The following is a 13,720-nucleotide window of genomic DNA, read 5'->3' as shown; positions in this document are numbered from 1 at the left end:
AAAGAAATGAACAAAGTCTCCAAGAATATGAGATTCTGTAAAATGGCCAAAACTAAAAATAGCTGGTGTTCTGGAGGAAGAAGAGAAGTCTAAAAGTTCAGAAAACTTATTTGAGGAAATAATTGAAGAAAACTTCCCCTGGCCTTGCTAGATATCCAAATATGAGAAGCTCAAAAACATCTGGGAAATTCATTGCAAAAAGATCATCACCAAGGCACATAGTCATCAGGCTATCTAAAGTCAACGTGAAAGAAAGAATTTTAAGAGTTGTGAGACAAAAGCATCAGGTAGCCTATAAAGAAAATCCTATCAAACTAACAGATTTCTCAGCAGAAACCTTACCAGCCAGAAGGGATTGGAATCCTATCTTTAGCCTCCTTAAGCAAAATAATTGTCAGCCATGAATTTTGTATTCATCAAAACTAAGCTTCAGAAATGAAGGAAAGATAAAGTCATTTTTAGACAAACAAATGCTGAGGGAATTTGCCACTACCAAACCAGTACTATAAGAAATACTAAAAGGAATTCTAAATCTTGAAACAAAAGCTTGATATGCACCAAAATAGAACCTCCTTAAAGCATTAATCTCACATAAAACAATAACACAGTGAAAAAAACAAGGTATTAAGGCAAGAACTAGCATGATGAATAGAATGGTACCTCATATCTCAATACTAACATTGAATGTAAATGGCCTAAATGCTCCACTGAAAAGATACCGAATGGCAGAATGGTTAAAAAAAAAAAAAAAAAATCCACCAACCAAGTATCCGCTGTTTTCAAGAGACTCACCTAACACATAAGGACTCACATAAACTTAAGGTAAAGGGGTGGAAAAAGATATTCCACATAAACAGAAGCCGAAAGCAAGCAGAAGTAGCTATTCTTGAATCAGACAAAACAGACTTTCAGAAAACAAGAGTCAAAAAAGATCAAGAAGGACATTATATCATGATAAAAGGGTTAGCCCAACAGGAAAATATCACAATACTAAATATATATGCACCTAACACTGGAGCTCCCAGATTTACAAAACAATTACTGCTAGACTTAAGAAATGAGATAGACTGCAACACAATAATAGTGGAGGACTTCAATTCTCCACTGACAGTGCTAGACAGGTCAAGACAGAAAGTCAACAAAGAAACAATAGACTTAAACTATACCCTAGAACAAATGGACTTAACAGATATTTACAGAACACTCTTCCCAGCAACTGTAGAATGTACATTCTCATGTGCTTCTTGTCAGCACATGGAACACTCTCCAAGATAGATCATGTGATAGGCCACAAAACAAGTCTCAATAAATTTAAAAATATCAAAATCATATCAAGTATCTTCTCAGACACAACAGTGGAATAAAACTGGGAGTCAACTCCAAAACGAACCCTCAAAATTATAAAAATACATGGAAATTAAATAATCTGCTCTTGAATGATTTTTGGGTCAACAATGAAATCAAGATGGAAATTTAAAAATTCTTTGAAATGAATAATACTGATACAACTTATCAAAACCTCTGAGATACCAAAAGCAGTGCTAAGAGGAAAGTTCATGGCGTTAAATACCTACATCAAAAAGTCTGAAAGAGCACAAATTGACAACCTAATGTCACATCTCAAGGAACTAGAGAAACAAAAACAAACTAAACCCAAACACAGCAGAAGAAAAGAAAGAACAAAGATCAGAACAAAACTAAATGAAACTAAAACAAACCAAAAAAAGATACAAAAGATGAATAAAACAAAAAGCTGGTTCTTTGAAAAGACCAACAAAATTGATAGACCATTAGCAAGATTAATCAAGAAAGGAAGAGAGAAAATCCAAGGAAGCTCAATTAGAAATAAAACTGGAAAGATTGCAATTGACACCACAGAAATACAAAAGATCATTCAAGTGTACTAAAAACACTTTTATACACATAAACTAGAAAATCCAGAGGAAATGGAGAAATCCTGGAAATATACAACCTTCCTAGATGAAATCAGGGAGAAATAGAAACCTGAATGGACCAATATCAAACAGCAAGATAGAATCAATAATTTTAAAATTGCCAACAACAAAAAAGTCCAGGATCAGATGGATTCACATCTGAATTCTACAAGACACTCAAAGAAGAACTGGTACTTCTTTGAAATTAAGTTCTTAATTAATTAAGTTCTTAATTAATCTACTGAAACTATTCCAAAAGACAGAAAAAGAAGGACTCCTCCCTAATCATTCTATGAAGCCAGTATCACCCTAATACCAAAACCAGGAAAGGATATAACAAATAAAGAAAACTATAGGCCAATATCCCTGATGAATATAGACGCAAAAATCCTCAGCAAAATACTAGCTAACTGAATCCAGCAGCACACGTCAAAAAGATGATATATCATGATCAAGTAGGTTTCATCTCAGGGATGCAGGAATGGTTTAACACAAGCAAGTCAATAAATGTGATACATCACATAAACAGAATTATGAACAAAAATAGACACAGAAAAAGCATTTGATAAAATCCAGCATTGCTTTATGATTAAAAACAAAAAATCCTCAACAAAATAGGCATAGAAAGGACTTACCTCAAAGTAATAAAAGCTATATATCAGCAGTCCCCAACCTTTTTGGCACTAGGGACTGGTTTTGTGGGAGACTGCGCGGTGGGGTGGGAGTTTCAGGATGAAACTGTTCCACCTCAGATCACTGGGCATTAGTTAGATTCTCATAAGGATTGCACAGCCTAGATCCCTCACATGCGCAGTTCACAATACGGTTCGTGCTCCTATGAGAATCTAATGCTGCCACTGATCTGACAGGAGGCGGAGCTTAGGTGGTAATGCCTGCTCACCAGCCACTCACCTCCTGCCGCGAGGCCCAGTTACTAACAGGCCATGGACCAGTATGGTCTGCTGCCTGGGGGTTGGGGACCCCTGCCATATGTGACATACCCACAGCCAATATCATACCGAATGGGGAAAAGTTTAAAGCATTCCCCGTAACAACTAGAACAAGACAAGGATACCCACTTTCACCACTTCTATTCGACATAGTACTGGAAATCCTAGAAAGAGCAATCACACCAGAAATAAATGAAGGGCATCCAAATTGGAAAAAAAGAAATTCAAACTGTCACTGTTCAGCAATGATATAACCACATACCTGGAAAGCCCTATAGACTAATCCAAAAAGCCCCTAGATCTGATAAATGAATTCAGTAAAGTCTCAGGTTACAAAATCAAGGTACACAAACCAGTAGCACTGCTAAACATCAACAATGACCAAGCTGAGAATCAAATCAAGAACTTAATCCCTTTTACAACAAATATAAAAAAATAAAATACCTAGGAATATATTTAACCAAGGAGGTGAAAGACCTCTACAAGGAAAACTGCAAAACACTGCTGAAAAGAAATCATAGATTACACAAACAAATGGAAACACATCCCATGCTCATGGATGGATAGAATCAGTATTGTGAAAATGACTATTCTGCCCAAAGCAATCTACAAATTCAATGCAATTCCCATCAAAATACCATCATCATTCTTCATAGAACTAGAAAAAACAATCCTAAAATATGTATGGAATCAAAAAAGGGCCCACATAGTCAAAGCAATTCTAAGAAAAAATAATGAATCTGGAGGCATCACATTACCCAACTTTAAATTATACTACCAAGCTATAGGCTGGCTGTAGTTACCAAAACAGCATGGTACCAGTATAAAAATAAGCATGTAGACCAATGGAACAGAATAGAGAACTCAGAAATAAAACCAAATACTTACAACCAGTTGATCTTCAGCATAGCATAAAAAAACATAAATAGGGGAAAGGACACCCTATACAATAAATAGGGCAAGCCACATGTAGAAGAATGAAACTGGATACCATCTTCATCTTATACAAAAATTAACTCAAGATAGATCAAAGATTTAAATCTAGGACCTGAAACCATAAAAATTCTAGAAGATAACATTACAAACTCTTCTGGACATTGGCTTAGGCAAAAAATTCATGAATAAGAACCCAAAAACAAAGGCAACAAAAACCAAAATGGATAAATGGGACCTACTGAAACTAAAAAGCTTCTGCAAAGCAAAAGACATCATCTCGGTCACCAGGCTGGAGTGCAGTGGCGTGATCTTGGCTCACTGTAACCTCCACCTCCCGTGTTCAAGCCATTCTCCTGCCTCAGACTCCTGAGTAGCTGGGACTACAGGTGCCCGCCACCACGCCCAGCTAATTTTTTTGTATTTTTAGTAGAGATGGGGTTTCACCATGTCGGCCAGGATGGTCTCAATATCTTGACTTCGTGATCCACCCACCTCAGCCTCCCAAAGTGGTGGGATTACAGACATGAGCCATTGTCTGCTGTTTTTCCTAATCTTTTTAAAATCAGGGAACTGAATACTTTCTTTAAAAAAAAAAGTTTTCTTCCGCTCATTTCTATTCACACACACAAACTAACACAAGCATACACACACACCACTTAATAAGCTACCTTGATCATGAAAAGGGGTCTTGACATGTGGTTTTTATCAATCATCTTCATATCCCAGCATCTACTATAATTTCAGATATATAACTGTCCAATTAACATATGCAGAGTTAAACTGAAAAAATATTTAACACACTATGATTTTGTGTTTTGCTTCCAAATGTCTATCAAGAATTGAAGCCATAAGCCTGGGCAACATGGTGAAATCCCATCTCTACAAAAAAATACAAAAATTAGCTGGGTGTGGTGCCATGCACCTGTAGTCCCAGGTACTCTGGAGGCTGAGGTGAGAGGATCACCTGAGCCCAGGGAGGCTGACGCTGCAGAGAACCATGATTATGCCATTGTACTCCAGCCTGGGCAACAGAGTGAGACCCTGTCCTAAAAAAAAAAAAAAAAAAAAAGGACTGAAGCCATGATGTGATTTGACAGAACCCCCAAGTAAATACGTCTATCATGTGCCACATAATGATGTTTCAGTGACGGACCCCAAATACAACAGCGGTCCTGTAAGATTATAATACCATATTTTTACTGTACCTTTTCTATACTTAGATATGTTTAGACACACAAATATTTACCAATGTGTTACAATTGTCTACAGTATTCAGTAGGGTAACCTGCTGTACAGGTTTGTAGCCGAGGAGCAATAGGCTATACCATATAGCCTGAATGTGTAGTAATCTGTACCATCTAGGTTTGTGTAAGTGCACTCTGTGATATTTCCATGATGACAAAATCACCTAACAACACATTTCTTAGAATATATCTTCATCATTATTGCTTCTCAGCCTTTTGGCTAAGATCAAGTGTAGAATATATCCTCATCATTAAGTGATACATGACTGTAACTTGGGAGCAATTAATTGCCTTATATATGTGAATAGTTACGTATGAAAGTACACATTTGGATATGCCATTTTCTTCTCTTGTATTCTCAGGGAAATGTGTCTTGCTTTTGAGAAATAAATGTATTTACTTTTTATTTACATGTCAATGGTTCTCATTCCCATTTTGCATTCACTTCTATTAAAAAGAGAAAAGGATGTCACTCTGCTTACTCCAGTTAGTCTGAATACCATGTTCAATATTTCATCTCTGCTGTACTCAGTGCCACAGTGCACGGAGTTAGCATTGTTGTTATGGTCAGATAAGCAGCTTAGCAAGATGACATTAGAGTTTGAGGCAGATGTGGCCTGAGTTTCTCTTCCTCCAGCTTCTGATGATCTGATACTATGCCACACAGTGTGCTTCTCCTATGCCAGCCTGTGCTGAGACGGGTATGTCTTTGAATCAAGGTTATTTCAATTATTTTAAAGTATTCTTAGTCTCTTCATGTGCAATGCAATCAATCAAAGTTCAATTTAAGAATCATCTTTACCAACTGATTTCAATAGAAAATAATTTTTCTCCAATATCCCCTGAAATACTGGCTCCCTGCCTTACGTGTTACCCAGACAATGGGTTTTCTCTATAAGTTGAGTATTCTGTGTCTGCCTTCTTTGCATTGCTGCTGTGACCTGGAGGGGGAGAGAAAAATGGGAGAAGAATGCAAGGAAGGAGAGTCATGTTCTGATTGGAATCTGAGCTCAAACAGGTTTTCCCTTTGTGCATTTTGTGTCGTATGTCCCACCATCAGACATTCTTCTGAGTCCAGTTGCTCAAGAGTAACCACCATCCAACCCATTCTTGCCTGCTCAGTATCAAACAGGCAATACAATGCAGGCACAATATGAGGAAATCATGCCATGTCACTGGCCCACTGATCTTGCAAGGTATAGAAATAAAATTGCTTTAATAACTTCTATTACCATAATATATTATGGTAATAATATATTAAATAAAACATATTATATTTAATAATATAACAATATATTAAATTTAACATATTATATTTAATAATATAACAATATATTAAACATAACATATATTTGCTATATTACATTATGTATTTTTATTGAATATTAAATATTATAGCTATAATATTTAACAACAGATAAGTTAACAGATGCCACCATTCAGAGCAGACATGTAGAGTAATTAACTGGTACAATTAACTGGTACATACTGATTAAATGTTACTTATTGGAAATAGCTGGGTTTTGGAAAAATTTTTTCCATTATTTTCTCAGATACTTGTGGCATAACTAAAATTTGTCCTTGGAACACCTGTGTGGACAAAAATATTGAGAGTGAGTCTGCTCCAAGGTAGGAAACAGAGCCCTACAGGGCATATAAGAAAAACAGCATAAAGCCACCACCTCGTCAGCATTCGTAACCCACCTGCCTGTACTACACCCTTATTGCTATTCTCAGCCAATCTCATGGGGCAGTCACTCTGCCTCAGGAATGCCGGTGAGCAGGAGTGGGCAATTTGACATGTATCTTCCAGATGATTGCCAAATCAGAGCCCTGACCTACGCCTTCTGTTTGCACCCTTCCATTCCTGACAGGCCAGCCCTGTGGCCTTCCTTGCTCAGAGAAATTTTATTTTCTGAAAGAAAAGAAATGCTAGGCCTCTCTTATGGAAGAAGCAAGGGATCATGGGGTAAGCAACTGACTGAAATAAAAGAGGTTAAGGACTACTTCCCTGGGGGCACGAGATTCAAGTATGGAAGGGCTCAAGGTCATCCGAGAGTAACTTTGCCTGTGAGTGTTCAAAATGGGTCCTGATGTGCCTTTGCCTGCGAGTATTCACAATGGGTCCTGATGTAGAAGGGATTCCTGGTTTGCTTTTCCAAAGTATTCTAGTAAATTAAACCATGAGTGTGAATCTGTTACAGGTAGTTAGGCATGAGCAGGCAGGAGAGGGCTCTTCCCCCCACCCACTAGAAATGTGGGGTGATGGTTTGGCAATCATCGCATTGCCTCTCTAAAAATGATAATTCGGCAGCCAGGGAGAGACAAGCTCTTGATGGTCCACACCTGTTAACACTAAAAGTGTTAACTGAATGCAGACCCCAGGGAGAAGCAGCTTCTTGGGCATGCGTGTTAAGAGACAAAATGGCCAAGGATGACGTTCCAGGGGCACAGGCCACTTGAAAAAAGCCTCAGATGGGCATGCATCTAACTCCCAAAACAGGCTGTTTGTGCTCAATTGCAAAGGGTAAGGAAAGCACTGCTCAGGCAAGCCCACCCTAAGGAAAGAATCATGGGAAAGAGGGAACCCAAAAAGTCATAGGATCAAGGTTAAAGGCCTTTTCTTTTTTTTTTTTTTTTTTGGCTGTCTTCTTTTTCTGTCTTTGACTTTCAGGCACCCACTTGGATCTCTTCCAAGGGATCGTTCTTCTCTTATTAAGGCAGGTGAGGATGTCATTTGATTTGAGCTTTTCATTCATTTGTTAATTTCACAAATCTAGAGCTCCTCTCCACACAAGGCAGCATGGTGAGATGAATAAGACAGAGTCCTTGACTTAAAGATACGTACAAATCCCCATACCCTTTCGTTCACATTCTCAGGATAATTGCTTAGTTTCCTCAATGTGAGTGACTAATTACAGAATGGGACATGAGGCCAGGCGCCATAATTACAGAAAGAGACCTGGGGCCAGGCACCATAATTACAGAAAGAGACATGAGGCTGGGTGCCATGGCTCACATCTATAATCCCAGCACTTTGGGAGGCCAAGGTGGGCAGATCACCTGAGGTCAGGAGTTTGAGACCAGACTGGGCAACATGGTGAAACCCGGCTCTACTAAAAATACAACAGCCAGGCATGGTGGTGGGCACCTGTAATCCTAGCTACTTGGGAGGCTAAGCCACTAGAATTGTTTAAACCCAGGTGGTAGGTGTTGCAGTGAGCTGAGATCACGCCACTACACTCCAGCCTGGGCAACAAAGTGAAACTCCATCTCAAAGAAAAAAAAAAAAAGGAAAGAAAAAACATAATAATCTGACATTTTCTGTTCATAGAGAATCATGGGAACCATTATAACAAAGAAGTCAAGAGTGCTGGTGTGGAGTGGACCTTGGTTTGAACACTCAGCTCTGCCACTTACTAGCTATAGGCTCATATGCAAGTTATATCCTCATCTGTTAAAAAGGAATAATATCTGATGTTATATAAAATGTAAAAATTATTTCACACAATGCCATTCACATAGTAAATGTTCAATAATAGTTAGCAAAAACCTCAAGACATATATAAGTGGCAATGTGAAATTAATACAGCAGAAGCTCAGTTCACACAGATGTTAACCCTTAAACAAGCCCCGCATTGTATGAGTATCCCACAAAAGGAGTAAGGGAAGAAGATCTTATATCATTGGAGTGAGTGACTACCATGGACCAGCCACCGTTACTCACTTTACTTCATTTAACCTGCACAATAGCCTCATGAGGTAGATATCATCACCATTTTGCAAATGAGAAAGCTGAAGCTAAGCAAAGTCGACCTGACCAAAATCGCATAGCAAGTAAGATAGGAGGCCAGCTTCATCTCATTCCAATATGAGTGCGTTTTCCTCTTTTCCATTGGCTCTCAAAGTTTGGTCTGAAAGGAGCTGTATCAGTATCACCTGGGAACTTATTAGAAATGCACATTCTCAGCCCTACCCCAAACCCACTGGGTCAGAAACTCTGGGGTTGGGGCCTAGCCATCTGTGTTTCACACTCAGACTGACACACAATCAATTCTGATAACCACTGCTCTATGACATGCGTTTCCTCTTCAATTAGGATCCAACTCCTTATTTTGTATTTAACAAGGAGTATGAAACAAAGCCCGGGCTCTGAATTTGTATTCCTCAGCAATAATGTGTCAAGTAATCTTAAGCAAACCCCTGGCCCATTTCAGCCCATAGTGCCTGCGCGGTAGAAAAGTAGAAATTAATGTTGGGGCCATTTTGCATATTCTTAAACCCGTAAGCTAGTCTCCTTGGAGAACATTAAAGCTTTGCCGTTGTCACAACTAATGGTGTCACTTTCCACCATTCCTGTTAGTCTTGGGCAATATGATACATTTATTAAGCTCCTACTATGTGCCACTGGGAGAAGAGTGAAGAACAAAACGAGCAAAGCCTCCCCTCAAGGAGCATATGATCCGATTTTTCCCAGCAGTGGACTCTTGTTGGTCATTCCTAGAATCCCAAGACCCTCCTCTTTTATCGTTCCCCCTACCAAACCTATCTACATTTAGAATGGGAATAACTATAACTTCTAGGCAAGTAACTGTAACTCCTAACTAAGATCATTTACTCAAACTCCCCTGGATCACACATAGCCTGTCCACCCAATGTAGTATAGCTGACTCCTCTGGTCTGAGTGTGCCCCCTCAAAATTCACATGTTGAAACCCTGACCCTCAAGTCGACAGTAGTTAGGAGGTGAGGATTTGGGGAGGTGACTGTGACTCACGCCCTTATAAAAGACGCCCCAGAGAGACCCCTCACCCCTTCCACCAGTGTGAGGACACAGCAAAAAGGTACCCTCTATGAACCAGAAAGTGAGTCCTCACTAGACAATGAATCTGCCAGCACCTTGATCTTCCACTCCCCAGCCTCCAGAACTGTGGGAAACAAGTTTATAAACCACCCAGTTTATGATAAGTTGTTATAGCAGCCTGAACAGACTAAGACACTGACCAAATGATAAGGATCAGAGAAAATCCAATCAAGCTTGGAGAAACCATTTTCCAAGCACCCACTGTACCAGCAGCCCAAGAATCATTCAGAATTGTCCTGGCCATTACGCTGTGTGCCCATGGATCTCAGCATGGGTCTGAAAAATCAGCTCTGCCAAGCCAGGACCCAGATTCTCCAGCATTTTAGTCCAGTGTTTGCTGCACTCCCCAGGTGATGGTGTGATGCTGGAGTCATCACAAGTCATCAGCCTCGCTAGCCAAAGAGCAAATACCCTGAATTTGTTCTTTATTTTTTTTTTTTTTTTTTTTTTGAGACGGAGTCTCGCTCTGTCGCCCAGGCTGGAGTGCAGTGGCGCAATCTCGGCTCACTGCAAGCTCCGCCTCCCGGGTTCACGCCATTCTCCTGCCTCAGCCTCTCCGAGTAGATGGGACTACAGGCGCCCGCCACCACGCCCGGCTAATTTTTTGTATTTTTAGTAGAGACGGGGTTTCACCATGGTCTCGATCTCCTGACCTCGTGATCCACCTGCCTCAGCCTCCCAAAGTGCTGGGATTACAAGCGTGAGCCACCGCGCCCAGCCGAATTTGTTCTTTATTGACTATATGAGAACCACATTGCTTCACACTGAAAACAAGTACTATTTGAAGTATAAAAGGACGCCTAATCTATATTCCACCTGCCGCTAGCTCTGTCTTTGAAAGCCATTGCCTTCACTGAATGATTCCAGCTGGTGCTCTCCTCTGTGCTGGCTTTTATGGGCTATAAGGATGGATACATAAGGTGTAGGTCAGTTTTTTAGGGAATGTAGAAGCCTTGCCCTCTCAACTCAACACATGCTTCTCTTTTCTTCTTCCCTCTATCCTGGAATTAATGGGTATAAATGTTGCTAAAGCATCTAACTAAATGTTCTTAGACAATTCTGGTCTGTACACTGATTGACCAGAAAACAGAAATGACTTCATCTGAAAGAAAACTAATATATGTGGGAAAGAGGAGTGATCAGTTGTAATATTTATGTTTTCCTGTCTCTTGTGTGAATTCATAGGCAACTTCCAGAATAAAATCGCCACATGTTTTTTCCATCAATTGAAGAATTTGAATCTCTCTTATTGGCAGAGTTTTTCCTTCTTTAAATTTCCCTCCCACCTCACAATGTGCCTGCTACAAGTTTGTGTCATAAATCCCAGTATAAAATTCCCTGTTGCTTAACTTGCCCATAAATGTGGAGCATGTAGTCATGTTATATGATTCCTGACCTGAACATAAATTTCCTGTAGTCTAGAGGTGCCTTAAGGAGGAGCTAATATGTTCACCTGCTTGTTTTCCAGGCAATAAACCCAGAACAGGTGAAATGGGGAGGAAATTTAAATAAGATCAAAAGGTAGGTTCAAAAGAATGGACAAAGCCATCTGGAATGCCTCAGTGCTGCCAATCTCAAATATAAGACCCAGTGGAATTTTAAGTAGAATTTCTAGTTTTCTCTTCTTTTAGACCAACTAAATGTCAAAAACAAGAGAAAACTAGAAATTCCACTTAAAATTCCACTGGGAATTTAAGGAGGATGCTCATTTTTTCCAGAGGTTGGGTAAGATAAGAGCAAGTAAAAAAATACTGATTTCTTCTGAGTTCATTGTCAACAACCTCTTTCTCCTCTTCATCCCCCTGGCCTCCACTCTTGTTGCTTGAATATGTGTTTAGCTTTCTCTAGCATTTTACCTTGCAGAATGAGCTTGGGGCATTTGGGAGTTATTTGCTGAGTTATAGGGGGAGATTTTTACTTTGGATTTCAAATTACTCTGCAGATGACAACACTGCATTGCTGAAAAGAATTTTCTGAACAAGAAATAACTGTTCCACTATGCAGCCATAAAAATTAAAAATAAAAAAGTTAAAAAGAAATAACTATTCCAGTAGGAGTGTAAATTGATACCGCTTTTAATATAATTTAGTAATATATATCAAAATCTTTGAAATTATGACCATTACTTGACCCAGTAATTCCACTTGTATGAATTCATCCTTAAAAATTATTGTACAAAGACAAGAACAGATATGAACAAGGATGTTCTTTGCAGCATTGTTTAGTACAGCAGAAGTTTGAAACAACTTAAATGTCTAGAAATAAATGATTGGTTAAATAAATTCTGCTATATCCATAATGAGAACTATTATGCAGTCATTAAAATGATGACAGAGATTACAGGTTTGGATAAGGATGAATGTCTGTCTTATGGTAGCCATTTATGCCTCGTCTTCCACTATTGGAACGCTAAGCATGTGGGAGTTATTTATATCCTACTCCTCAAGGTCATCGCCAAGGTCTGATTGCAAAAATTCAAAAATTTGCAAACTCAGGCATAAATGGGTTAATAAGGGAAAAAAGCAAGCTACTAAACAAGTTGTATAGCTATTATCGCTCTAAAAATTATATATATGCACATAAGATTTATGAAATGTCTCCTATGAAATTCTTTTTAACAGACCACACACTGAAGTTCAATAAGTACACATTAAGAATCTGTCATGCTAAAATACGATTATGTTTTGTCCTACAATTACAGTGAAGTAAAATCCGCAAGTATTTCCCATTAAGATTTGAGCCTTCAAAGCCTCTCCCATGTTGGGCTCATTATGCTGATGCTATTTTTGGGTCAACATGACATGCCTCCCTCTTCCATTTTGAATGTTTTTCATTGAAAAAAAAAAAAAACAGGTTTTATTTGTGGCAGTTTTTAGGAACTCTGACATAAATAAGAACACACACATCCAGGACAGCTATTTACACATAGTGTCAGAAAATATTTCATTGTAGTGGCTTCTCTTGAATAGAGGCCAAAGCCTGAGTTGGAATTGGCTAAAAAGAAAAAAAAAGGCTTACAAGTAAGTTTCTCTAAAACAGATTTAGTACACATTTCTGTGCAAGAGCTTTAAACACATTTCCATTCTAATTAAAAATATAATTGGCAACATACGTCTTTAAGCTATGAATATTTTGGTAGAGGAAATTCAAAGGCCAGCAATTATATACATCTCTAAAAAGCTTAATTATTCACTAAAGGAGAAAAACAAGTTTTTAAACAAACAAAAAAAGCTGTAATATTAACTTTTGACATCTAATTCTCCAACTTTGGTGACTTACTATTATAAATGATGCTATAAGCTGAAATCAAAGACAAAACTCCTACTGTAGCCACTAGTGTAACCCTCAACTCTGGCTGCCCTGCCTTGTCCGGTGACCACTCACTAGTGATTCTGACTTTATATGTCTGGAGTGGAACCCACACATCAGGATTTTTTAAAAGCTTCCTAGGGGCTCTAATACATAACCATAATTTAGAAGTCCTGTACCTTTATAACTGATAGCCCTTGATTAGCAATTACTCCAACACCCAGAATGAATGAAGTGCTACAAGATTTAAACAGTCTTAAAACATCACTTAATCCAACCCTTATTTTGCAGTGGAAGACACTCAGGCCTGGCAACTTCCTTTATGATTTTCTTATTTTAGCAATAAAAAGAGAGGGTGAAACCTAGTGTTTCCCAGAGGATTGTCTTCATCCCCTCTCACATTTACTCAATTCTCAACCATTATTTTCCCCACATAGGCACAAAATTCTATAGCCACCATCTCTCTATTCAGTGAGTGGGATTT

At 38.7% G+C, this 13,720-nt stretch overlaps 1 protein-coding gene and 1 pseudogene across 1 annotated transcript in view; both read left to right on the top strand.

Annotated features, from left to right (window-relative positions):
* Window positions 1-13,720, top strand: part of ZNF461 (zinc finger protein 461) — a 48,077-nt gene that overhangs the window by 1,773 nt on the left and 32,584 nt on the right.
* LOC116479833 (U2 spliceosomal RNA) lies at window positions 5,265-5,445 on the top strand (annotated as a pseudogene).

The sequence above is a fragment of the Hylobates moloch genome, unplaced genomic scaffold (assembly GCF_009828535.3).
Source record: "Hylobates moloch isolate HMO894 unplaced genomic scaffold, HMol_V3 SCAFFOLD_12, whole genome shotgun sequence".
Classification (NCBI taxonomy): Eukaryota; Metazoa; Chordata; class Mammalia; order Primates; family Hylobatidae; genus Hylobates; species Hylobates moloch.
The sequence above is the reverse complement of the archived record's forward strand: the minus strand, read 5'-3'. Positions and strand labels throughout refer to the sequence as shown.